Source organism: Meriones unguiculatus, chromosome 20 (assembly GCF_030254825.1).
Source record: "Meriones unguiculatus strain TT.TT164.6M chromosome 20, Bangor_MerUng_6.1, whole genome shotgun sequence".
In the NCBI taxonomy this organism is placed as follows: domain Eukaryota; kingdom Metazoa; phylum Chordata; class Mammalia; order Rodentia; family Muridae; genus Meriones; species Meriones unguiculatus.
In genome coordinates, this window is record NC_083367.1 from 66,331,710 (window position 1) to 66,359,513 (window position 27,804).

General features: G+C 47.8%; 2 protein-coding genes across 5 annotated transcripts in view; both read right to left on the bottom strand.

Annotated features, from left to right (window-relative positions):
• Tiam2 (TIAM Rac1 associated GEF 2) overlaps nucleotides 1-6,408 on the bottom strand; it is a 194,027-nt gene extending 187,619 nt beyond the window's left edge. Inside the window, exon 1 of the mRNA XM_060373453.1 lies at nucleotides 6,276-6,408. The gene's annotated coding sequence lies outside the window, so the exon portion shown is untranslated. The remainder of the gene's footprint in view (nucleotides 1-6,275) is intronic.
• Nucleotides 6,409-8,087: 1,679 nt separating this feature from the next.
• Nucleotides 8,088-27,804, bottom strand: part of Scaf8 (SR-related CTD associated factor 8) — a 195,343-nt gene continuing 175,626 nt past the window's right edge. The window contains exons 23-24 of one of the 4 annotated variants that reach the window (XR_009588012.1): nucleotides 10,142-10,346; nucleotides 8,088-8,333 (exon numbers count right to left, since the gene is read on the bottom strand). The gene's annotated coding sequence lies outside the window, so the exon portion shown is untranslated. Of the gene's footprint in view, nucleotides 8,334-10,108; nucleotides 10,347-19,366; nucleotides 20,117-27,804 lie in introns of those variants that run through there. The other 3 variants (XR_009588013.1, XR_009588011.1, XR_009588014.1) reach the window with 3 other exon arrangements.

A 27,804-nucleotide genomic window follows, 5' to 3' on the forward strand; every position in this document is an offset into this window, starting at 1 on the left:
AAGCACGAAGCTCTGAGTTCAAGGTCCAGGACATACATTAAAGAAAAAGCATAGGAACAAATCCAGAGGATCTCAGCGCTATAACCTCCGTGCTGGGAAAGCAGAGCTGGGAGGACTCTTGGGGCTTGCTGGCAAGCTGCAGGTTCAGTGCGAGACCTTGCATTTCACAATAAATAATAATAATAACTGCAGTGGAGGTAGAGAGATGGCTCAGAGGTTCAGAGCACTGGTTGCTCTTCCAGAGGCCCTGGCTTCAATTACCAGCACCCACAGCACCCCTATGGCAGCTCACAACTGTTTGAAACTCCAGGAACCAACACCCTCACACAGATATGTCTGAATGTATACATGCAGGCAAAATACCAATATGTGCGTGTGCGCATGCGCGCGCGTGCACACACACGAACACACACAGAAATTATATATACATATATAGAGAGAGACAGCAATTAAGGAAGACATTCAACAGCAGCCTCTGTGCCCCACATGCATGTGTACCTATATGCACACACACACATAAACACATACATACACACAGAATTGTTTCAGAGTGCAGATCTGACAAAGTCTCTCTGGCCTTTGTTGAGATGGTATCTTGTTGGGGTATCTCTAAAAAGACTTTCAACCAGCACCACACAAACTGACACCACTGTTTTACGTTTTTTTCAAAAGTAATGGGCCACCTGGAAAGGACACACCAGCAAAACAAGCAAAAAAGTCCCCAATGCATTGAGACGTTACCCACCACGAAACGGGCACGGGGGGCTATAGCAACAGAGCCAAAGCACTAGAGGGCAAAGTGCCCAAGATGCTCACAGATCCATGGTCTGCTGGGGAGAACCAGGAAGATCAGCCGACAAGCCAAAAGGGAATGGCAGCAAAGAGAAAGGGGGGAGGAAGTCAGCTGACGATGCCCTTTTTCTTGCATGTTTGCTCGCATTTGCTTTTGTTTCGTTTTAATGTGAGATAACGGGGACCATCAACTCTTCATCCTCCTGCCCCCACCTCCTGATTTCTGAGATCACAGGTGTGTATCACACACAGGCGTGTATCACACACAGGCGTGTATCCCAAGGCCCCTGGACTCTATTACAGCAGGCCCGTGTCCAAGCACCTAATGACAATTAACATCCATTTCTCGGTTCTCAAGCAGTATACTGCTGTCATCCTCCGCTTCGAGGAAAGCCCACAACGTGCAACGCTGAACAAGAGCGAAGGTCTGAGTTGTAAGAAGTGGCATGAAATAACGTGCTGAAAGTCATGGGGAACCCTTAACTCTCGCCACTTTAAGGAATGATGAGCGGATTTGTTAGCCGTTTCCCAAAGTGCTGACAAAAGAGCTGTCGGCGATCTCCTTCCACGTCCATGTGCACCTGCCACATTCAGAATCCTAACCCCCGACTGAAAGAAACCAGTAACACAATACCAGGAAAACACAACCGGCACTGAGACCAGATTCTGTCACCTCATCGTCTACAAACCTCAGAAATGGAAACCAAGCCAATCCCCAGCAAGATGGAGCGTAGAGAGCGAGCGAGCTGGCCAGAGCCCAGGCCCATATGACTCAAGAGGGGAGGAGTCTGCTGTCACTAGCCTCAGCCATCTGTGGTTGGGAACGTCCTAGTCACCCTTCTGTGATGGGGCAAAATCCAGCTTTCAAATTTTAGGTAGCTTGCGCCAATTCACTTACAACGGGCATATTCTCTAGGCAATTTCATGATGGCGTGAACCTGGGGGCCAGCCCGCTGGTCCCTGCCCTCTGCCACTGGTGTCGATGAACAACACACACGTTATCTTTCTGCAGGATTTCACCTCTATAGTTCCGGCCTCTTCCTCCTCATCTGTCTGCAGACCACTCTTGCTACCTCCTTGCATCCCCACTGCTAGAACTGCAGACCATCTCCAAAGGAGCTTGTCGGTGTACAAATCTGACCTCTCTATCCCCCCCAAAGTGTAATCCCTGGCTCTGGGCATTGCTTCATGTCGCTCACGACTGAGCATCAAAAGGTCTCTCCCGTAGCTCGTGTTTGGAGCTCAACAGTGGCAACATACTCAGTCCCTGTTTGATGCTGAAGGCGAGTGTCTCTCTCCCCATCCCACAAAGCCTCGCTTCTCTTCACTCAGAGGAATAAATGTGATTAAGAACGCACAGAACACCCACACAATAGCACACAGTAGTCACTGCTGCAGCTTCTCTGATTTCTGTCCCAATGTTTGCAAAGCGCTTGCACCTGTGCACACACACAAACACACAAGCTCCGGTGCGGCTTCTGACAACTGAAATTTCCCAGAGGACACTAGAGGGAGAACTAAGGTTGTGCAACAGGCACCCCCAGGACCAGGCCACCTCGCTTGTGCCTATCTGTCATGACTTCTGGTTCCTTTCTATAAAATATGAAATAAAAACATGTCTTCCCTGTGGCCAACGCAGCGTGTTCCAACATAGGCGGCGGATATCCATCCCATCCATGTGTGTCCTCAGGAATATGTGCACAAAGGCCAAACTCCGCCCCCTGCAGTCGACTCCAGAGGCCTGTACCTTGTTCATATCCTGTTCCTTTGAATAAGTTATCACTCCATTCAGGAGTCAGTTGCCAGCATCAGACATTCGGTGCTGGCCACGGTTCTTGTCCTACCATCTTAAGACTTAGTCTATGCTTTTTCAAAACGTCCTTGAGAAGCCAATGACAGAGTGGAAAGCGCCTGCTGTTCTTACAGGAACTTGAACACAGAGCGACCTGAAGCCAGGAAGGCTGACAGCTCACCAGGGCTGTGCCCCTTCCAAAACTCGGTCACCTGGACTAGTCCCTGGCACTCACTTTCTTTACCCAGGAAATGAGAGCATGGTCCATGTTACTCTGTCATGTTATCTCGATGGGAAGAATCCCATACAATTCCATGTAGACAGACAGCCACAATGACATCTCCCACTGCATAGCACAGTTTCACAAGTTTTTGAGACAATCACTGTATTTCTTGTAGCTTGAACAAATGCTTCTATCGATTATCCCACAAGTTGATTTTTATTTTGTTTTGTTTTTCTGTGTAGCCTCGGCTGTCCTAGCTTTGTAGACCAGGCTGACTTTGAACTCACAGAGATCTGTCTGCCTCTGCCTCCCAAGTGCTGGGATTAAAGGCTTGCATCACTATGCCTGGCACAAATTGATGTTTTAACTACAAATCTGGAATGTTCATGAGAGCCCTACAGCAAATTGCTTTTATGTCAAATTTGAATTTATATGAGCAGGTTGTGATGTTAAATATAAATCAGGCACGACAAGTCTCTTACTGTTTCTTTACTTCTGTGAGGCACCTCTTTGAGGTGACTTAAATTCTTCCATGCAGAATACATTTAAATCCTATTTATTGGCACATATTTACAGAAGCTAAGTCTCCCACAGCCTAACTTCCAAGTCTTTTCCCAAAATCTCTCTTCAGAGCATCATTAGACATGAAAACTTTGGTCCCCGGAAAAGCGGTTAGCTGAAGACAGTCACATGATTGCAAGGCTGACGACAGACCCTTTCCTGTCATCAAGGATACATGTCTCAGCATCACGTGGAGAGACAGACATAAAGGCTGAACAAAGCACATTTCCACATACTCACACACAAAAAGGAAAACCTGTCCCCAAAAGTTTCTCTGTGGAGCTTATTAATATATATCTTTCTTTTCTAACTTATCCTTTGACCCGTCACCATTTACAGTGAAGTAGGGTGCGGCTTGGGCAGTGGCCCACATTTTACACTTGAGTAAATCACAAGAGTAGTCTTCTCCCAGTGTGAAAACGTGCACCGGAGCTTGGCAAACGGAATGTGAACTGATTCTAGACCAGCTCTGTTGGTCAGGTTGACCTTGGACAATGAACAAACACAGGGAGCTGTGAAAGGCTGACATGACAACACCTGTCAATTTAAACTGTGTCCTAGCACAGGCACTGACAGCTAGAGGAGGAACCCTTCGGCTCTGCCAGGAGACATGGGAAACGAAGCATCCTGGAGAAGATATTTGACTGACGCATGACGGATGTGTGGGTAATCAGCAGATGGAGAAGGGAGCAAGAGCGTGTGAGCAGACTGTTGCATCCTTCTAGATAATGGCAGGGAAATAACAAGCTGCCGTGTGACGTATCTGGAGCAGACATTCGCCTGCACCCTGAGAGGGGAGGGAGGAGGAGGGAGACAAAGATGCAGGGCTTCATCACCAAGCTTCTGCCATGGTCTGAGGCCTTGCCTTGTGGTTTGGGCCGGATGCTGCCTCTTTATTTTGAGACAGGCTCTCACTCCGTAGCTCTGGCTGATCTTGAACTCACAGAGACTCTCCTGCTTCTGCTGCCTTCCGAGTGCCAGAAGCTAGAACTAAAGGCTTGTGCCACCATGTCGTTCCTGATAGTGTTCTGTTTTGCGATGTAGCCCAGGCAGCATCCTCCTGCCTTAGCTTCCTAAGTACTGGAGCTACAGGACTGCCCTCCCGCGCTCCACCCTCCTGTGTCTTCCATGAGATGTTGGAGGTGGAAGCTGGGGTCCTGTGGGAGTTTGCTTGGCTACTGCAAGTAACAAAGGCTTTAGCTGTACCTCACCATGGTTTGTTTTCTACCCATCAGAAAGGACCTTTGCCACCCAAGGCAGCAGGTTCCCTTCAACCAAGCAAAGAAAAATCAACGATAGGAAATGTTCTTTACATTTTCATTTTAATATTAGGCTTCTCTGGGGTTTTTCTTTTAAGGACCTGATAAATTTTTAAGTCATTTACTTTTTTAATTATCAGGATGTGTGTGGGAGGGAGGGGAGGAGGAGGAAGAAAAAGAGAGGAGGAGATCAGGCCACCTGGAGCTGGAATTATAGGCGGTCGTGAACTGCCTGATGTAAGTTCTGCGAATGGAACTCTGGTCTTCTGCAAGAACAGAATGTGCCCTTAACCACTGGGCCATCTCTCTACCACTGCTCCTCCCTCGCTCTCCCCCCCCCCCCCCGCCCGCCGGCACCCGTGTACACACACACACACACATACGCGCGCGCGCACACACACTTTTTGTTGTTGTTGAGATAAGGTCTCATAACGTAGCCTTGGATGGCCTCAAATTCAGATCTGCTGGAATTAAATGTGTGACCCCACCACGCCCAGCTAAAACTACAATTTAGCGTCTAAAAAATTGTACAGAGCATCAGGGGAAGCAGTTCAAAGTTCACACGTGCACCCAACTTGTGCTGGCCACGCAATCGTAAGAGAAGCAGGTGGCACTCTTTACACCCAACACATGGTCTGCACCTGTAAGAAACGTGTAAGACGTTTCAAAAGAGCTCTCCGAGGCATTCTGTTTTCACTCTTAAATGGGAGACGTCAGGTGTTATCTGTTAATGAGGACCGCAGCAGCATTTGGTACGTGGAAGGTAGAAGGCGTGAATTTCGCCAGAAAAAGAACCTCGGACCTCCGCACCACTTGTGGCACGCAGAGGCTGCCTGGGGATGTCACCTAGCGGCCTGTCTTCCAGCAGCTGCGGGGAGCAGCAGGAAAACCTCCCCTGAATGGAATTATCTTCGCTATCAAGCAGCTTTCCCCACCCATAATATAGAGTTACCCTATTTTTCATTTCTTTTTTTTGAAGTAAGGAGAGCCGTGGAAGCAGCGCGTCCATATTAAGTTTCCGGTCTCGGAGATAAAAAACCCCTCGCGCAATCCTACTCGCTACGTTTTGCTGCGGGAAGAATGGGTCCTTTTCTTCCTCCACTGTTTGTGGTAAATACGATCCATCAGGGACACAGCGTTGTCGGCTTTCACAGAAACTTGGCACCGCAGCCGGCGGGGAGCCGCGCGGGTCTGGGTGGGCGCAGGACGGGCTGTCCTCGGTCCCCTCCGAGACGGCCAAACCCGGGATGCTCCCCTTCCCCTCCCCACCCCACTCTGCGCCCTTCTGCCCCGGGCGCAAGGAGCTGGGCACTGGTGGAGATGGACGGCGCCGCCACCTCCAAACCTGGATGGCACAGTTGAACCCTTAATTGTATCCGCGCCACGCGTGGGGCGGGGCAGGAGCTCACTTCTGAGTCTTCTGGAAAGGGATGGTTCCCTGAAACGGGCACAACACGAAAGCGCAGAGGGCTGTCGCCCTCCCGGAGCAGAGAGTCCTCGCCGCGCCCCCGTTCGCCCTCACGGCTGGCGGGGAGGAGGGACGGGGCTGGCCCCGGTGGGAGCTGGGGCAGGGCTGCGCGGCGCCCCGCTCTGGGTACCACCCGGAGCCCACGCCGCGGAGAGGCGCCCTCGCCCGCGGAGCTCTTACCTCCGTCCAAGTTCCAGCACGGAGGAACTGGCGAGCCTCGCTCTGCGCCCCTGAGAGCCCCCGTGGGGACTCCCGGCGCAGTCCGGGAAGTTTCCTCCGTCACTTTGTTCTCTGCTCGCTGAGCCGGCGAAGGTCAAGGCTGTCCGAGCTCTGCACAACTCCAGGGAGGCCAGCTCCGCGGCCACACCTTTCTACGCGCGGCTCGGCACGCCCCGCCCCGCCCGGACACGCCCAAGACACGCCCCGCCCCGCAGGGACACGCCTTCGGCCTCCCGCGCTACACCACGCCCCCTCCCTCCCCTGGCCCGGACCCCTAGGCCGGCTGGACTGACTCCATCCACACTTTGCGTCCCCAGCAACCAAAATAATTCCTAACTTGCAGTTAGGAGCCAGCCCGCCGTTGTGGCCCAGACCACAAACTGCGAAGCGCGCTCGATCCTGCCCCTTCCCCCAGAGTGCGGAGCAAAGGCGTTTTCCTCGGGTCCCACCCAGAAGAGCTCAGAAGCTCTGCTCCCTGTTAGCAGAGGCCGCCCGTTTTCCTTCCCTCCGAGAGCTGCTGGGTGTGACAGCTGAAAGGCGGAGGGCAGTGCTGAGTTGGGCCACCCAGAATCCTCGCAGGGCTTATTAGGCAAACCTGAGTGAGCCAGGGAGCCCACGTGACGGAGATGTGCTTGGCTTGCTGGGACCACCATCCTCTCCCGTGACCTGAAGTCTCCACATCAGAGAGGAGAAAGAAGGGACGCGGATGCGGTCGATGGTGTGGGAGAGGGGATGCGGGGGAGGATGGGACGGACACTCTTCCTGGGGGAAAGTCTACCTACCTACTGCTTATGGCATCACGGACAAACCGAAGCAGGGTTCCATCAAAGGACAACTTAGGGAACCAAGGGCTATTGGGCTTACAGAGCAGGGGTGACACACACACCAGCCTGAAGCAGCTGCACCCCAGCATGGACTACTCATAGCTGCGTATTTAGAAGTCCCCTCAGCTAACCTTCCATAGTCTATATAATCTGCTATCTCTGAAGACGGAGGCTAATCACAATTACAGCTGGCCGGGCCATGCTGGAGGGAGTAACTGGAATCTCAGCTGAGGGCCCAAAGACCGCCTCTGCCCAGTGTTTCCGTGAGGGAACATCAGCAGTCAACGGGCCTGATCTTGGGGGTCAGAGCCGCTCTGACGCTGCCAGACTGGGTGGACAGCGTCTAGGGCTGTGTGTTCCTACAGCTCCACAAGATACAGGCACCAGCGTGGAGGGTCTTCATTGCACATGGAGACGGCGAGTGCACGTGGAGAGATGGCCCAGTGGTTAAGAGCACTGTTACTGCAGAGGCAGGTTTCCATTCCCAGCACCCACATAGCAGGTCAGAACCATTTATAGATCCAGGGGCCCCCACTCCTCCGACCTCGGAGGGCACCAGGCTTGCACTCAGACACATAAAAATATTTTTTTTTTTTTTAGAAATTTAAATGTGTAAGAAGCTGAGGAGAGAGCCAGACGACCCCACATGAAGGAGAGAGGAGACTATCCTGAGATCTACAGTTACAGTGAGTTCTATGACTTTACTGTGCATATATAACACGCTATAGTATGCTTTATACTGTATATAGTGTTATTTACAGAAATTTTATATATAGTATAACATTTTCTGATTATGAAAGTAACCTGTTTGTTGCACAAACTTAGCAAAGTGCCTATGGCCCAAGTGGTTCCACACTTTCCTGGTGCTTCTAAAGGCAACTTCCTGACAGGCAGCCTTGGCAGTCCTCTTATTGCTGTGACAGAATACAAGAAAAGCAGTTTAAGGTGGAATGGATTTATTTTGGGTCATGGTTTGAAGGTGTAGTCCATAGTGTCTGGGAGGGGCACGGTGGACCTGTTCATGGCTGAGCAGTGCGAGCGGGAAGCTGCTTGTTCACCTCAGTGAACCAGCAGAGATCCAGAAAAGATGGCTGTTGTCCAGCTTTCTCCTTTTTCCAGATTGTTCAGTCTCGGCCCCCTGTCAGTGGGATGGCGCTGCCAGGATCAGGGTGGGTCTTCCGGCCTCAGCTAACCTCTGTGGAAACACATTCATAGACACACCCTGAGGTGGGTCTTCTAGAAGGTTCTAAATCTATTCAGACTACTCACAGTGAAGACTGACTCTCACACCAAGTAATCGGTGTCTGAGCCCAACCCAGCGCATGTCAGTCAGAGCCAATAAAGAGAAGGAAGCCATAGAGAAATTTAAATTAATACAAATAAGTGTTAGCCAAAATGAGACTTTCAGTCATGAGAAGAAAATAGAGTGAGCAGATGTCAGGACTCAAACAGCAGATGAGGACTGTCCTCAGAAATTCAAGGCTAAAGACGGTCCTCTTGGGACCGTCAGGTTTGAGCTGAGTTCTGAAGGACTGAGAAGTGGATCCATCCAGATGGAGGACCCTGAAGCTCTGCAGCATAGGAAACAGCCAGGACACTCTTTGAAGGAAGGGTCAGTTTGGAGTGACAGGAGAGAAAGACAGGGAAGCATACAAAAGCCAGGCACATGGGGTCATGAAGAGATGTGAAGAACCTGGCACTTTAATCCATCAACAAAATGACAGCCCCGAAAATGGGGCTGAAGTACCAGCCTGCTGTCAACTGCAGAGCACATTCAAGGAGAATCTACCTGGGAGAGTATCAGGAAACTCGACCACAGCACGGGACAGAGGTGACCACCCTGCCAGGAAAAGGCTTTGGCCTCCGTTCTCCATCACACTCCCTCCCTTCCCCGGCCCCGATCAGGAATAGAAGGTGTGTATAAATTGTGTCTAGCCATCACCTGGCTGTGAGGCCCGACATAGAGACATAGAAGGTGAAGGCAGGTGAGCAGAGAGTACTGGGAAAGGGCCGAGGGGGAAAGAAAAGCAGGAAGTCTACTGATGTGGTCTCTCCTTTACCACCCGCTCACCGGCTTGCCTGTAAAACAAAGCCAAGACCATCCGCTCTCAGAGATAACTGCATTTCCAAACTGGCAGAGGGAAGGACAGCATGAAGGTTTAAAAAGAAGGCTCCACTCTCCTGACCACCCCTTCAACTCACAGCCATCAAGGGAGCCAAGCCACTCAGTTATGCAGCCTTTGCTAAGAACTGAAGGAGACGGGGCTCTCATCGCAGCACTCTGACATCTCTTCCAGGCCTGTTAGGTCCTGGGGAAGGCTTGAAAGCCAACGTGCCCTCATCTCCAGCAACTCAGAGCAATTTCTCACACACACACAAAATGTGCCTAGAAATATGTGCAGAATGATTTCTGTTGTGATTCACACCCATAATCCAAGCACTCGGAGGCTGAGACAGGTAGAGAGTCTGAAGACAGCCTGGGCTACATTAGCAAGACTCTATCGAGAGGAAGGGGGAGAGGAGAGAGAACACAGAGGGGGAAGTGGAAGTTTTTAAAAAATGCTTTCTATTGGTATTCAGTATTTTGTCAGACTTCCTGATCACAGGACACAGAGCCAATAGCATCAAAAATTCTTTCCTGAACTTTGACGCAAAGAGTGTCCTTAAAACACTTTTCTCCCTTTTGGAAGGTTGGATGTTTTTGTTTTTTTTTTTTTTTCCATTTCATCCCTTCCTTTCATAGCACCTGAAATGTCTTTCTGCCATGTAAACCCTTTGCCTCAACATGAGCATTGCCAATACATAAAGGACACACACACACACACACACACAGGCCCGTGTGCACACACATGCATATGGAAGAAGGGGAAAACAACTCCAGTTCTCTGGCCTCCACACACATGCACACACACTGAATCATCCAGCCAATCATCTGAGCGCCTTTCCATCACTGATGCCAAGAGCACTCACAGGCTGACAGGCAGCCTCCCTTCCCGGACCTACGGAACAGGCCACAGCTGTGCTGACTCCAGTTCAGCCATCTGCCGGGCACAGCTGGGCAGCTCTGCCAATGGATGCAGCCGATTCTGCAGACGCTGAGACTTCTGGAGGGCAGCCGCTCCCTTCTGATCATCAGTGACCAAATGAAAATGGTCCTCTCCTGGCTACTTTGGAGCCTGGGTGGGCCACGTGACTCTGTTTCCAGTCCCTGAAAGGAAGAAAGATGGCAGCTTAGTTGGAGTCCCAGCTAAGTTGGAGTCTGTTCTGCTTTCTTTTGCCTTCAAGCTGCTTGTGTGTGTGTACGGTGTGCAGTTGGGCAGTAGGGCCAGGTGTTTGTGAATCTGTGCATGGGAAAGGGTTTTCTTTTCTTTCTCTGGGTCTTATCTTAGCTGTTTCCCTTCCAGCTGACAAGGCACTCGAAGCTCATTCATACGTCCTTCACTGGCTACTGAAAACAACAGAAGCACTTGTGATCTCACCATCCTATGAAGAAAGGCCCATCCATGCTTTGTCCCAGGCATGCCTGGAACAGTGTGCTATGACATCGTCACTACAAGCTCCCTGCTCAGAAACTATACAACCAATTAAAAAAACCCTAATGTTCCCCAATACATTTATGATTTGTTTGGGGCTCCATTCAGTGGCTTGAAGGCTACAGGTTGAACACACTTAAGGCACTAACCCATTAATGGCTCAGACTCCAGATCGTAAATGTTATTAGTGCCACAGAGAATCTTATCCAGACAGGGCCAGCACCATCCCTACCCCATCCCTGACTGGACGGCATCCTCAGGCATCTTGAAGAAGAAGCAGATCATAGTAGCCACTAGGAAAAGGCGTGACATTCTTAAGTTGTAAGAGCACAAAGCTTTTGGTTGGTTGGTTTTGGGTTTTTGAGACAGGGCCTCACTATGTAGCCGAGGCTGACCTGGAACTCAATATGTAGCCCAGGATGGTCTTGAATTCACAATTCTCTTGCCTCTGCCTTCACAGTGTCAGGATTATAGGAGTGTATCAGTGACTATATTTATAAGTAGGATTTGAGTGAAGCCGTGTGAATTGCCCAGACATCAGCTTGGATCCTATGAGGCTGAGACAAGGCCTGCAGTGCACAGACACATAAACCAGGACTCTTCACCCTCAAAAGGGGAATCCTAAAAGCAGTGACCTATACCACTGGTTGTCTAAACAAGGGAAACTCGCATTAAGCTTATTACACGTTTAATAACATATAAAATTATCCTAATAAACCAATTTTACAATGTAAAAGTTAATATCTCCCGACTCAAAACTCAGTATTACGTGGGCCGGGACTGTAGCCCGGCTGCTGGTAGTGTCTGCCTAGCACGCATGAAGCCTTGGGTTTGTCTCTCGGCACCCCATAAACCAGATATGGTAATGCACACTGTAATCTCAGCACTTGGAGGATGGAGGCAGGGCATCAGAAGTTTAAGGTTAGCCTCAGCCATATGCTGAAATCCAGGCCAGCCTGGGATACAGGAGAACGTGTCTCAAAAGCAAACGACTAAACACCTGTGACAACACTGTATTTCAATGCGTGCCTGCCACCTGGTTCTATAGGCGGTGGTTATGTTCCCAGGCCCCATCCCAAGACATGCTGAACACACAGATTCCCAGGGAAATGCAAAAACTGACTCCGGATGAGCACACCTGTTGTGACAGCTCTTCTTGGTTGGCAACTTGACTACATCTGGAAACCCAAGTGGCTGGGCACATCTGCGAGGGTTTGTTCTCTCAATTAAATCAAGACCCACTTTTAATCCCACTCTTTTGAGGTGTGAAGATTTACCTTAAGTCTGGGCCACACCTCTTGTTTACAGCCGTGAGGTCTTCACTTCCAATTTGTGGATCCCAGGGACCTTGAACTTGTACTTCATAGAAGCCCTCCCTGGTTGGACTTGCCTCAAATTCCTCTCCCTCCCTCCCAGTCCGCTCCTAAGATCAGCCATTCCCCCTGGGCCCCGGGCCGTGTAGACTTTCCACGATAGAGACGTTGCTTCTTTTTGTTGTTGGGAGTGCTGAGCTTGGACAGCACATTTCTGGAAGCTGACAGCAAGGGAGGGAAACAGACCCCTGCTCTCCCACAAAGAACAGTGGAGTTGGAACTGAGTGTTGCTGGCGCGGGGCCATCTGGTGTACGAATGGGATCTTTAGAGAAGATGTAACGTTTAAAATCACGCTGTCCACAGAGCAGACTTCGGTGACAACGTTACCCAGGAGTGTTGCAGAACCTGTCCAGGGGTGTTGGTGAGTATAGGACAGACAGGCACTGTCATGAAACGTCCCCCAAAAGTGTCAGAGGAAACTGTGCCTCTCAACCTTCCTAATGCTGCGACCCTTCCTTTAAAACAGTTACTCATGTAATGACTCCCAACCATGAAATTATTTTTGTTGCTGTTTCATAACTGAAAGTTCGCTACTGTTATAAATCGTAATGTAAATATCTGTGTTTTCTGACAGTCTTAGGCTTAGGTGACTCTGTGAAAGTTTCACTGGACCCACAAAGGTTTCAGAGTCTGGCAAGGACATATAACGTAGAAGCTCAAGTTTCAAGAATAAGGAGTTAAAGGGGTTAAAACTGCTCATGCCCTCATTTTATATATTGCCTCTTTCTTAATCCACTTTAAGAAGAAGAAAAACCCTAAGGTATCAACTAATGAGCATATCTACATGTCAGTACATACAGACTTACATGACTTATTAAACAGATTAAAGCTATTACAATTTTTCTTCCTTGGGGGGGTGTTGTTTCCTCTTTTGTGGGGGCAGGATCTCTTGTATCTCAGTTTGTCCTCCAACTCACTATGTAGCTCCGGACGAACCTCCACTCTCTGAGAGCTGGAACGACAGGTGCTCACCACCACATTTTTTTTCTGCATTTCTGGGGATAGAGCTCAAGGTTTCATGCGTGCAAAGCAAGCCTAGAACTGGAGAGTTCTGCCCACCCATATTCTAGTTAAGTGTTATGCATTCACGCATAAGGTAAATACATATTGATTAACTGATGCATCAGTTAACAAATGTTATTGCTTTCAGTTTGGACAATAACACCTTGAACAATAACCTTGGTATAATTACTTGCTTTTTATTCAAAGCATTTAATTATAATTTTATGTAAGCCACATAAACTAAAACTCTAATAAATACTTTTAAGTTAGATACTTTTCTATGGGGCTCACTGAAAGATAAAGTTGTATCATGCCTTGTAAACAACAGTGCGGGGGTTTGAATTAGAATGGCCCCTATAAGCTCATGTATTTAAATGCTTGTCCCAAGGTTGGTAGAACTCTTTGGGAAGTATTAGGGGGTATGGCCTTGGAGGGGATACGGCCTTGGAGGGGGTATGGCCTTGTTGGAAGAGGTGTGTTACTGGGGGTGGACTCTGGGGTTTCAAAAGCCCATGCCATTTCCAGTTCTCTCTTTCTCTCTGTCTCTCTTTATGTCTCTCTCTCTCTCTCTCTCTGCCTCCACCTTGTGAGTCAGGACTTAAAGCTCTCACTACTGCTCTAGCACCAGGCCTGTCTCTTTCTGGCAATGACGGTCAGGGATTCACCCTCTGAACTGTAAGCAAACCACCAGTTAAATGCTCTTTTTCATAAGTTGCCTCAGCCATAGTATCTCTTCATGGGAACAGAACAGTAACTAAGGCAAACAGTTTTAAAGAGAACAAGCAGAAAATGTAGTTGACAGGTAATATCTTATGTCTCTCACGTGTCTCCTTCCCTCCTCATTCCCACCTCTACCCCAGCTTCCATAGCAGGCTGGGCTATGCTTACATGTTTCATAAAACTCCTGTGTCATTTTAGGACAAGGGCCTTGGCAACAGGTTTCCTACATGGAATCCCTACTGCAGACAGACACCCTGCTCCAAACACATGAGCAGCTCTGGGAGAGATGAAACCAACACTCATGACTAGGAGCCACTGCTCTCCTCTCTCTTTCTCTTCATCTCACACTGACTTTGTCCGGCACCTGCGAATTCAGCCAGTAGCACCAAAGAACTGCTAACGCCACGGAGAAGTTGATAAAAAGTCTGACCCAATTCATCATGTATTTTAGAAAACTTAGTTTGACATTTTTTGTTGTTGTTACATTTGGTTTGGTTTGGTTTGGTTTGGTTTGGTTTGGTTTCTTTGAGTCAGGGTGTCATGTAGCCCAGGCTGGCCTCCAAGTCACTATTATAGAGAAGATAGTCACGAACTTCTGATCATCCTACATCTGCATCCCAAGAGCTAGGATTATACACCTGGCTTTTTCTTTTTCCTAAGACAGGATCTCATGTAGCCCAGATTAGCCTCAAACTCATTATAAGCCAAGGATGGCCTCGAACTCCTGATTCTCCTGCCTCTACCGTGTGTTAATATGACAGGGATATATCAGCGAAGGTGGAGCCCAGAGCTCCCTCTCTCCTCCTCAAGCATTCTAACCTGAGCTATGTCTCCAGCCCAAAACTTCATTGAGATACATTTTTCTTTGTTTTTTGTTGTTTGTTTGTTTTTAAAGAAACTGAGTTTCACTCTGTTACCAAGGCTGACTTCCAACTTTCTGGCTTCAGTGTGCTTCAGCCTCAACCTGCTAAACTGCTTGGGACGGTATATATATATGCCACCATAGTGAGTACAAAGTGGAATTTTCCATAACAAGGAGAGTTTACTGTGTTTATTTTTATAGATTTAGTGCTATAGATGGAGCTGCTAAGAATGTGTTCTACGGATGAGCCACATTCCCAGCCAGAAAGAACGATGTTGATTGAAAAGGAGTCCTACCAGACCTAACAGGTCACTGAGAAATGCCATCACTCCAGCTCACAGTTCCTAGTGAGCCCTGGCAAAGAGCCAGCGAGGCTCAGAGGCTGCACTCTAATCATCCTCACTTGGTCAAGGCACTGAAAATGAGCCAAGTCCACCATGGTGAGGGAAGTCCTGGGGATAAACCCCTCTCCTCACAGTGAAAGGGAGGTGATAACAGAAGGTATATGAAGAAGGTATACTGTGGTGACAATTTTGGAATTTTGGTTTCTTTAAAAAAAAAACACATAAATATTATAAGGCTGTGCTTTCTTTTTAATCCCAGGTATCCTGGGGATGTGGAGCTGTGTCTGCGGGAGCTGACTCTGATTTGCCTCATGCTCTAGCAGAGGCATGGTTTTGCCAGCTGCAGATAGTTTCTGTAGTTTTGTGATGTTTGGAATTCTGGGAGCTTTTCCGGGGGTACATAAATGCTAGGACCCATAAGAGGCATGGTGGGTGGTTGTTGGTCATTTAGAGACATTGACTGTATTTTGCTAGTAGCCATGGTCAAAGAAAAAAACAAAAGAAAAGAAAGCAGATTCAGGATTTCGATTTCTCTCTCTGTCTTTCCTTTCGTCTCTTCCCCCCTCTCCTTCTTTCTCTCCTATCTAGTGATAGATGGTGAAACCAGGGGGATAAAGGGTGGGAAAGAGAAGAACCCACACACAAAGTAGCAAAGAGCAGCTACAAGAATCCTGGAGGCATGTAGCCTCTCTCCAGTCCAGAGGCTCACGGTTAGCCTGAGGACCCGGCAGCTTGTGCTAAGAATAAGTGAATGTAGATTTGAACAAGCAGAAGGCTCAAGGTCAGAGGAGCCTCAGAACCCCACCACCCCAAGTCTCTCCTCTGCCTATGACCTCTGCAAAAGGTCCCTTTTTGCTTTTGCTTTCCCATTCAGTAGTTTCACAAGTACAAAAGTGGGCTGAGGATATAGCTCAGTGGGTAGAGTGCTTGCTCAGCATGCATGAAGTCCTGAGTTCAATCCCCACTACTGCATACAGTAATTGTGGTAGTATATGATTCTATTCCCAGCACTTGAGAGGCAGCGTCAGGAGGATCAGGAGTTCAGAGTCATCCTTGGCTACATAGAAAGTTTAAGGGTAGTCTGGGCTATGTGAAACTCCGTCTCAAAGGAAAAAGATAGCCAAGATTCCCATGTTAATTATCACTGTTACTACATGAATGTTAATTAACTTGGCTGTGGACGATTTTGATGACCTACCTAGCCTTAGGCCAAATCGACATGCTGTCTCTGGCCTTCCTGGGTCCATCCTGAGTGCCTCCTTTAGACATCAGGCAAGAACTCATGAAGTAAACAGCTTCTAGCTTTAGTTGGGGTCTTCCACACCTAGGGCAGGGGATGGCTTTAACGGAAAACTGATGATCCCCTAGAGAACCAAAGGCAGGAAGCTGACCATGGGAATGTCAGACCCAGTCAGAAGCTACGAATGATTGCCAATGAAGGATTTCTGTACCTAGAGCATAGACAGAACCCGATAATATCACCGCCTGTGTTAATTTCAGCCATTCCCTTGCCAGTGAGACCTTGGCCTGGGATTATTTTTTTTTCTTCTGCAAAGTATACATGATTATTTTATGTATCTGTTTCTTAGGTTAGTGCAAATCTTGGCTCAAGCTGGTTTCAGCATCCAAGCCAGAACCAGTATGTAAATGGCTCCAGCCACTTGCGAGACACGTGCGCATGCGGCAAATGATGCCTGAGTGGATATCAACTTGGAGATTCCCCACATGGAGAGAGACAAGTCATCACACCCTGCACAGGGCATCACGTAAACTGAAAGGAGACATGGGTCGGCCTTGCAAGAAAAACTGGAGTACCGAGCCCAGGTTCAATATAAATTATGAGAGAGGGCATACGAATGTAATTGTTTCTTTCCGTAACTGAACTTAGCTTGCCCGTCTGTTTACAGACTGTATCGTCTGCGTGGACAACAACAGGAATGTGTTACCCCACACACAGCTCTGGGAGCTGGAGGTGATGCCTAGGTACTGGCTTTGCTTTAGCTGAGAACCCAGGCGGCGGCCTGGGCTGTGCATGTCTCTTGGCCTCTGGTGGTTTCAGCTGACCCTTGGTGTTCCTTGGTTGGTAGACAAATTGCTCCAGTCTCTGTAGTGTGAGGTGTTCTCTCTACATGGCCTGTGCAAATCCCGTGTCCCTGAGCCCTATTCCAGGCCCTGGTCTGGTTTCTATACTCCTTCTGATAATTCGGGGTCCCTGTCGGTCTCCCACACCCCTCTTCTCTCCATGTGGAAGTAAAGGACAATGCATTCTTCTTTGTTTTTTGTTTGCTTGTTCTGAAGCAAGGTCTCAAAGTCCCTATGTGGCCAAGGCTGGCTTTGAACTTCTAATTCTTTCCCACCTCCCAAGTGCTGAGATCACAGGCCAGACCTCTCCTTTTCTGTTTAAAATATTCACCCCTCCACTAGACTGGGGGCTTCCCCAGGAGGCCCTGAGCCTCACAGGACAAATACTGAGGATCGGGTTTTGATAGCCCCAAATGTTGTTTTCCCTGCTCTTACGTACCCATTCTCAGTGACAAAACCCAACTGTGAGTGACAGGACAAAAGCCAGAATGGCATCTAATCTCTTCCTGTCCTTATCCCAGATCTGTCACCTTAGTCCCAGCTCTGAAAATGAGTGCATGTTGGTGCGTGCCCGCAGAACAACATAGCTGTCCCCTGAAATGCCCTGAATGACACCCTAGGTGAACCCATCCCCAAGACAGAAGGACAGATTATATTATTACTCCAGTCTTTCTGAGATGAAAAACAATGGGAAATACGAATGAAATACTCAGTAGCACATGGCACAGGTGTGCAGGCCATTGAGAAGGTCCCTGACTCTGAGATGAGAAAGGCAAGGTTGAGGAGGGACCCCAGACTTCGCTGTCTTGTTTCTCAGAGGTGTCTGCCAGCTCTGCGTTCCGAGACAGTCAGGGAAATGATGTCTCTACCGACCACATCCAATAAAGGTCTGGGAATAGAGGTAAAGCAGCCACTGTGATCAAGAAGACATCCAAACAGCTAATGCACACAAAACCTACTACAAGTGGGAGCTGGAGAGATGACTCCTGCTAACGTGGGCAAAGGGATCCCAAAGAGCAGGCCCAGGAGGTGTGACTCACAGCCTTGCGGCTCTCCAGATAACCTCCAGGCTCGGCACGCTTAGATAACGCACCTTCATGAATTCCCACTGCAGTCCACGCACAAAGGAATCACTGTGCCCTGAAGACATCAGAATTCACAGCTTTCTTCTATTTAACCTGGAAAACGCTAAGACAGCAAATTCCTCCTGAGCGCCCAGCCCAAGGCTCAGGGCCATCACTCCAGATCTGACCCTTCCACAGCTTCACCCCTGTTTTTGTTGGTACGGCACACCTGCTGCCTAGAAACCTCTGGGTGTTGGCAGCTGCTCTTTGACACCAAGTCCCATCCTGGAGTCTTTTGCATTGCTGCACCCTTGGCACATTCTCTTGAGTAATCAATTGCTCGACATCATCTTCTTTCAGATGGATTACAATACATATTCCCCTTCTGCGGTGCCTGAGACGATGAAGTTGGGCAGGAAACAAAGTATGGTTTGATCATCTATCTGTCTTATTGGACTCGGTATCTTACATAAGTGCGAGGATTAAAACCTCGCACTCAGGGTTCCATTGTAAGAGGAACAGCGACTGTCTCTGACATGATCTGATTGGCCTGCTCTTTAATTACCTCCCCCTGAGGGGGGAAGCAGCATTACCAGGCCACAGAAGAGGACAAGGCAGCCACTCCTGATGAGACCTAATTGACTAGGATCAGAAGGAAGGAAAAGAAGACCTTCCCTATCAGTGAACTTGGGGAGGGGCATGCATGCAGAGGGTGGAAGAAGGGAGGGGTTGGGACGGGAGGAGGGAGGGAACCACAGGGGGGATACAAAGTGAATAAAGTGTAATTAACAAAGAATAAAAAAAAAATCTCAAAAAATTAAAAAAAAAAACCTTGCACTCAGCTCTTTTATTTTTGTTTTCTGATAAAACAAAAATAGCCCAGGCTGGCCTGGAAGTAACTACATAGCCCAGGCTGGCCTAGAGCTGGCCATATCCTTTCTGTTTTAGCCTTGTGAATGCTGGGATTACAGATGTGAGGCGCTAGGTCCACCTTGGTTTTGCCATCTTAATAGAAGGACACGTCAAGTTTAAGTTGTTGAAGGATTCATTAAACAAGTACATCGCTGAGCACAGCAGTTTGCCTGAACTTGACCTGCACCCCAGCATGGTTCCTGTTTAGGGTTACAGGCTTTCGAGCAAGGAAGATTGAGGCCACCTGAAAGCACGAGCAATTTAGTATTGCAGGAAACAACCACTGCCAAGCCATGTTTTTGATTCATTTGTACAAAGAAATGGTTCCTGGAGGCTTCTTCAGTTGTACATTCTTTTATTGAAAGTTTTGCCCACAGGTTCAAAGCTGGGAGCTGACACATTCTTCTCATAATATTTTTACAAAGACAGTATGAGGTAGAAAGCCAGAAATCCTTGTTCCCTCCGTGTGCACAAACAGCTCATGTTCCTGGTGTCTTTTCATCATTAACTCTTTGGTATACACTCAGAGTCAGACTTGGAACAAGCCCCCCAGGAACACCAACCAAGGCACTTCCTGCCTTGGAGAAAGGTCTGTTCTGTAGTAGCATAAGTGGGGTTCTTCTTCTCCAGACTTCTCACTGCTGAGGTGAGGAGGCCAGTGACCGCAGACTTCGCACACTGCCATCCACGAGGAAGGCAAACTAGTCCAGCCCCTTCTTCATCAGCCTGACGATTTTCACGTGGCTGCGTCCCCAGCTTGGTGGCCTCACGCCGTGGCTCTGTCAGAAGATGTATGTCTCAGCATAGTGAGAAAGGCCACAGGGGTGCTCTGCAAGGTATCATTGTACACTCGGGTCCAAACCAAAGGGGAAAGGTGAAATTCTGTCACATCCCATCGTTTTCTTCCTTTGATTTCTGACTAATCCCAAGCAGTGCAACCTTTATTTACCTTCTGTTTATTCATGTGTTTACTTTGCAGTGCGGAAGATGGAAACTGAGACCTGTTAAGCATACGCTCCGTCACAGTGTGCTATCTCACCAGCCCTGCAGTGATTAAGTAAGAGGGAATCCCGTTGAGTCACCAGCTGTGGAAAGAGGGGGACAGGAAATCAAACACTAAGAATGAACATGAGGTAGACGGGGGCTATGGCTCAGCTGGTACAGTGCTTGCCCGGCATATGAAACCCCAGGGTTCAACGTCCGGTACAGTACAAACGAGGCGTGGAGATCCAAGCCTGCAATCTCAGTCCACGGGAGGAAGAGGCAGGAAGGTCACAGGTTGAAGGTTGTTCTCCGTTATATAGTGAGTTAGAGGCCTGCTTTAGATAGATGAATCTCTGTGCCAAAAACAGAACAGAACTCAGACGATAGAGATGACAGGGTGACAGAGGATCCTGGAAAATATGAGGTTGACTGGTCGGCTTGCGTTCAGCTTCTTCGTGGGGATCCAGGCTGGGGAGCTTTTGAATATGGTGCCGCAATGTGTTAATCAAAACAAATGCATGGGATTCTACCGTGTGGAGGCTGAGCTCGGCCACAGCACGAATCATTAAGGTAACTGTTCTTAGCATTTGTATCAAGGCAATACAGCACAGGGTCGGTGAGGTGAGCTGAGAAAGAGGCCATCCCATTACTTTTAGCTGTTTGACTTAGGGCCAATTACTTAGCCTTCTCCATGCTTCATTTTTCCCATGTGCAAAATGGAACTAGTACCAGTGACGGGGGGTCTTGTGTGTGAGAGTATGTGTGTAATTGTGTGGGCGTGTATGTTCATTAGTGTTTGCATGTGTGAGTGAGTGTGTAAGTATATATACATATGAGTGTGAGTGTGTATGTGTGTGTGTGTGTCCGTGTGTGTGTGTCTGTGTGTCTATGAGTGTGCAGACATGTGGGTGGGTGTGTAATTGTGTGAGTATGTGGGTGTGTGAGTGAGTGTGTGTCTGTGTGACTTTGTGTACTAGGGATTGAAGCTAAGGCTTCTCATGCCCATTGAAAGTACTCTACCACTGAACTGCATCCTCAGACCTTTTGTATTTTTATTTTGCTAAGTTGACCAGGCTGGGCTTGAACTTGCTCTGTACGTCAGGAAGTGCCTGAACTTCGGATCCTCCTGCCTCAGGCGTCTGGGACTATCAGGCCGGGTTTCATGAGGCTGTTGGGAAAGGTCACAACAGACATACAAGACCTTTGTTCTTTCTGCTAGCCTGCAGTGGGTCCACATGTCAAAGATATTAGCATTTCTAGCGCTGAACCATAAAATTTCCCCAAATTATAAATAGCCTTATATGTAACTTACTATATATATGGACCGTTGGGAATTCTCAGTTTTAAAGGACGCAGCTCTTTAATATAAAATGAACTGGCCTGCACGGGCTCTTAAAGTGGCAGTGTACAGCACTGTACCTTGGTGTCCCAAATTTTTCTTTGCAAGTGGGAAGCATTCCAAAGAGCCAAGTGCAACTGAGCCCTCAATGCTGACATGCCTCCTCTCCCCCAAACACACATCTGTTTTCACACATCCCCTGGCATCCATTTAGTCTCTCTGCAAGAAGCTTCCTTAATTATATGAAATTAGCCATTCAGTATGTAGTAAGAATGGACCAGGAGGAGCAGCCAGGCTTTCCACCTCTGGAGAAGTGTTCTGGAGGGCCTGGGATCAGAAACAGGAAATGCCTCAAGTAGAGTAATCACACTGAGCTTCCCCGTCTAGGGAGGCTGGACGAGCAGGGCTCTGCCTTCCTCACAGACACAACGGATAACTCCCATTTCTACAGAGCTCTGAAAAGTGTCTGGAGCAGCCCCTCCCTGATCCCTCCCCTCAGCCAGTGTGCTTTAGCTCATCACGAAAGGCTTGCTGCAAATTCTCTGAATGCTACTTTTATTTCAGCAATGAAATAAAAGCCAGCTTCCTATGTTTTGCTTTCACTTAGTAATTGTGACATAGAAGATTCTCATGATGAAGAAATGTGTGTGGAAGACTAGATGGAGTCTCTGAGGCACAAGGAACAAGATGACAGGAGGTCCACCTCTCATCTGAGGCACAGAGAGGTTCCTTTCTCTCAGCAAATGGTGCATTAGAGAGGACAGGGCCAGCCACCCAGCATCTCACTGGGAAACAAAAGCTTGCATCTTCTTCATGGAGACCCACTCACGAACTAGAATTAAAAATGTATTCAGAGAGACGGCTCAGAGGTTAAAGCACTGGCTGCTCTTCCAAAGGTCCTGAGTTCAATTCCAGCAACCACATGGTGGCTCACAACCATCTATAGTGAGATCTGGTGCCCTCTGCTGGTGTGCAGTTGTACATGCAGGCAGAACACTATACATAATAAATAAATAAATCTTAAAAAGAACAGGTTCGAGAAATTTTTTTAGATTGTATTCAGACCTGGGTGTGCTGGGCATACCTATAACCCAGCACTGGAGAGGCTGAGGCAGGGGGATTGCCTCTAGTTTGAAGCCAGCTACATAGTTGAGGTCATCCAGGGTTATATAGCGAGACCATGTCTCAAAAGACAAAAATTCACTGGGGCTGAGAAGTGTGTCTCAGTCATGGAGGGTTTGTGTAGACTATGCAGAATGTTGGATTTGATCCCCAGCACTGAGCAGGAGGAGAGGAAAACCTGAGCTCAGTTCATGAATGAGAGCTCAGCAAAGAGACCTTGTGTTAGCAGAGTGACTTGCTATAAGTAAAAATAATCCTGACGTAAAGCCAGATGACCCCAAGACAGACACAGACTAAAACTCATGAATTCAGGCAGTCACCTCAGGAAAGTTCTTAAGTTGTACTGATGGAGCAAGGACATTTTTTTCTGAAGCAAACTTGGGGGCTGATCAATATACTTTAATACAGGCTTAAGCCTGACGGCGTAGAAAGAGAAGCACCCAGAAAGGAAAAGACAGGAAGAGCAGGGCTGCGAGCTTCTCACAGAAAGGCTGAGTAAGGAGAGCTGCAGTAAAGAACAGATACACCAGTGTGTACACTGGCTTCTCAAGGGACAGTGTCCTGGGTTTTGTTTTGCTTGATTTTGTTTTGTTTGTTTGTTGTTTGTTTTTTTTAAGATAATAGCCCTTTCATGAGTCTTATTATTAGAAATATTCCAATATAAGTAGTAAATATTTTTCTTTGAAAAAAATTTTAAACAAAAGCATGTTGGCCCAACATCTACTCAAAGTCTGCCATTCCCTAAAGGTATTTATAGAAATAGGGCAGACTCAGTGCCCTAAGGTAACATGGAGGGAGGTCATAGGTCAGTCTACAAGCGCTGCTTGGCTTATCACGGGTTTTATAAGATAAGCACAATTGCTCTGTCGCTACAGATCCACAGCCATCCACGTGTCTAACATCCTTCTAGGGAATGTGGCTGGGGTCGGGGGTAGGAAAGGCTCAAGCCCACAGCAAAGTGCCCCCCCCATTCAATGACCCACATGGGTCACAGGACGGTGGCTGGGGGCTGCTGCTTCTCAGAAATTCAGGCTTGAGATTTAGCAGTTCGATGTTTTCAAAGGGAAAAGGAAAATGTCCTTTCTCACCTTGATGTTTCCACATATCCTCACCATCACCCTTTCATGGAGGGCAGGCTTAGAACTGTGAATGGACCAACTAGGGTGAAATGTACTGATTTCAGTTGAACAAAAACCATGAGTCCAAGGTTTTTAATCATTTACAGAGTTTCAACTGCCAACCCTCTCCTGTAATAGACTACACAAAACAAAGTGCTGAATAAATGAATTATCAAAATAAAAAAAAGAAGGGCTTAAAACTATACTAAACTCAGTCGCCACTCAACAGAAGAAGGGGGGGTACAGAATTCATAGAGAGGAAGATAAAAAGAGTTAAAGCTAATACCAGAAGGCAGAACTTAAGCACCACTCCCAGCAGCCAAGAAACAGAAATAACCCAAATATCCACCAAGTGAAGAATGGACAAAGAAAATATAATTTATGTAGACGGAGGACAACTATCTGGTCATAAAAAAAGATCTGATTCCTATCATTTCCGGCAATCTAGATAGAACTAAAGGTAATTAATTATAGTGGGCTGGAGTCGGTAAAGTGCCTGCCACATGAGCATGAAGTCTTGAGTTCAGATCCCAGGACCCACAGAGAAAATCTGGGCTTTGGCCCCGTACATCTGTAGCCATGGCTCAGAGCATGTGTAGACAGGCAGATTCCTGGAACTCACTGACCAGCTAGTCTAGCCTACTGGTGAGCACTGGGTTCACTAAGAAACCCTGTCTTAAAAATAAGGTTGGGAGGGATTGAGGATGACATCCAAACGCTTCCACACATCCCCCCCAACACAAATATATGTACACACACATGTGTGACACACACTTGATCATTATGTTAGGTGACATAAGACAGGCATAAAAGAAACAAGAAGCAGGTGATCTCTATATGGTAGAATCTAGAAAAGTTTTATAGACGTTGAGAGTCAAAAGGTGGTTATCAGAGGCCACCAGAGTAGAAGATGGAGGTGGGGACGTGCCGATCAACAATACTGAGTGTCAGTCAGAGAGAAGCGAGCAAGAGGCTCCGCTGGGCTGCTCTGCAGTGGGGTAACAGCAATGCACAGAGCATTTCAAAAAGCCAGCAAAGGGGACTGCAAAAATTCTCACCTGAAGGAAACAACGAAGCTTAGGGAGACAAGTGTGCTCACCCTGATTTAAATACCATGAAATATACAGATGTATCATAGGATAACATGGACTCTCAGCAGTATGCAGAATTCTTATGTTTTTGAATGAATCACAAAAGTAAAAATAAATATACATACAGATAGAAACTATACACTGGTGATAGGAGCTGTATTAAAAGTGATTGTCCCTAACTACTTGAAATTTTGTTAAGAGTCAAGTTTATGTTAATGTCTAAGGTTCTTCTCGTGACTGTAGAGACCAAGGGGAACCACACAGAGCTAAGAATTCCATGGGGCAAGGAGATTGAAGATGGAGGCCCCAGCACTCGTATTCACTTTCGTATTAGCAGGTACCTAATAAGTATACTTGTAGAAATACCAGGGATTCTGAAGCATTATGATCACTTGGATATTGTCTCTATTTAGGGAAAATCCTAAATCTTTAATCAAACAATCGACCAACCCTTTACTGGGATTGTGATCTTTTTAAGAACTGTGAGTGAAGGATGATGGAATTCCGGCCTTTTTCCTGGGCTCTTTCTAGCCTTCTGAGTTCACAATTTCCCAGTCCTCTGAGGTACACACTTCTGAGAGGCCCAGAGTGTTTTAATTAAACTACAAAGAACACAGACTCTACAAATTCCTTACTGGTTTATTCCAATGTGCTTCAAAGCAGCTTTAAAGAAAACTGAGGAGAGAGTAATAACAGCCACCAGCAGCTTACATGGTGTTCCCAACAAAACAGAACCATGGGATGGCTTCACCAAGGACAAGCCTGAATTCATGCAATGGCAGAGACACTTCATCTCTCAGGATGGGCATTGCTGCTCAGCTTTCCTGCTGTGTGCTCAACCAGTAAGGCGCTGTCTGTGTGACTCACACGACGGAAATGCTTGACTTAGCACCCACGAAGGTCTTCCCTTCTCGGGCCTCAGCAGACATCCAGGAGAAACGAGAGAGCTAACACTTGTACCTTCTTCCCCTTGTGCTGTCTGCAGTGGTCCCCAGAAGGTGGAGGCAGGGAAGGCATGCTGTGTCCCCAGCTAACCTTTCCTTGCTAAGGAAACTGGGTGGTGGAGGGGAAGAATCGATCGCAAGACAGCTCTCTTAGCTCTCCATTTCCTCTTCCTCTTTGGGTCTCATAAAAGACTAAAAGGGATCAAACAATCTCAAAGAAATGATTTTGATGGAGAACACGGATCTTGCCTCTGCCTCCTCCTCTCCAACTCAGCTCTTGCACGCAAAGTAAGAGATGCAAGCAAGTTATAAAAAGAACACGTATGTACACACAAGCATGCACATATATACACACAGACCCACATACACATGCACAGGCACACACACATGCACACATGCATATACACACATACGTACACGCAAGAGAAAACTTAGTAACTATGCCTCATTAGGGTAGTGAAAACGACACTTTAATCTGAAAAACACCACCAATAGCAAACTGCACAGGGTATGCACACCTACAGGATCAGCCATGGTCCTCGGCCACCACGTCACACTCACAGAGACTGCCATGCTAATCTTGGCTCGAGACCTTCAGCCACACTGTACTTGAAATCTGTGAAATGACTTTTGAACTGGGAACACACTTATGGCATTCACCATGATGGCCAAGTTTAACGTGTAAATGGGAAAGAAAAAAAAATGCAGTTTAACATTTAAACAACTCAGTTTCCTAGACAAGTCCTCCCGCAGTACATGACATCAACTTGCAGTCTGCACCCATTTATATCGCAAAGAAGATGTGTTTAGTCAATGGTGTGTGTGTGTGTGTGTGTGTGTGTGTGTGTGTGCGCGCGTGTGTGTATTGCTAGGGATCGAAACTAGGGCCTTGTATGGGTTAGGCCACTCAAGCTCCATCACCAGCTCCATAAAGGCATCTTTAAAAGTTGTCCATCCATAAATGGTCCCTGTAGATGCCCTGTGAATAGAAGGGGTACATTCAAGACACAGGGCCAAAAAGTTTAAGGCCCGGAAGGGAGTCGAGCTCTTCATTTTAGTCCTTTCAGTTCTGATTTCGGCATTGCCGCTGAGTTTTAAGAGTCAGGAAGACTCTGGAAAAGGTATAGGCTTGGGATTCTTTTAGTGTTTCAAAGTCATCTGTTCCTGAATGTACAGCATCTTGAAACATCATTAGCATCCTGCCTCGGCCACCAGTAAGTAGGTGCCTTGATTGGTGCTTGGTAACTGACTCATTCTCAACCCAGGAAGTCATCATCTCAGTGATGCCCCTGCTTCCATGTCCTGAGCCCTAATCAGGAGCTAGAGATAGCGCACTTTACTGGTAAATCCAGTGGGTATCAGCTTTGATGTAAGGCAACCCAAGCCAGTCAAGAGTATAATCGCAACAGAAAGTCAATTCTTCTATTGAATTAAAGAAAAACAAACCAGCAAATTCCCATTGCTAGGAAATGTCAGCCTCAGGAAGCTGAGCTCGAGTGGCGCTCTGCAGGGTACATGCTGCCTGCCACAAACATGCTAAGTCCCAGCAGCCGCCTGAGAGTCTGTGGCCTCCATGGCTGTCTCTGCTGGAACAGCCACTGAGAAGGCTCTCCTGACCCTTGAAGTTGTGCCATCCTTCAAGGGTAGTGAAGAGGCACAGAAGTGACGGGAAGAGGTCTGTTCCAAAGTCCAGGTTCCTGCCCTCGGAGAAGGTTATGACCGGAGGAGAAGCCTGAGCCATGGCCTCACGAGGATCACAGTCCATGAAAAGATAAGGGACACCATGGTGTGCCATGCTGCTGAGTGGCAGGTGAGCTGTGTGCCAAAACATGGGGCAAAGCTGGACAAGGGCGGCCTCAATACGTGGGTGTGGTTGGAGAAAGGAAGCGCAGGGGAGATGGAGAAGAGGGTGTGGGCCTGGGGAAGGCCCGGAGCAGAGGTCACGCTGGGACTGCAGTGCCCTGTAGTCACATGGGAGACGGACTTATTCCCTGATAGACAGAGAGCAACAAAGGCTCCTAAAGTAGAGAGGGAAAGAAATCACTGCTTTCTACAAACACAGGAAGAAGTAAAGATTAGTGGGGTCAGGGCCCCGGGATCGTGGTCAGCATGCTGGTGTCTGCGGTCCGTGGTGGGTGTGTCTCCCCCACCCCTTCCCTATTACTCTCTAGGAGA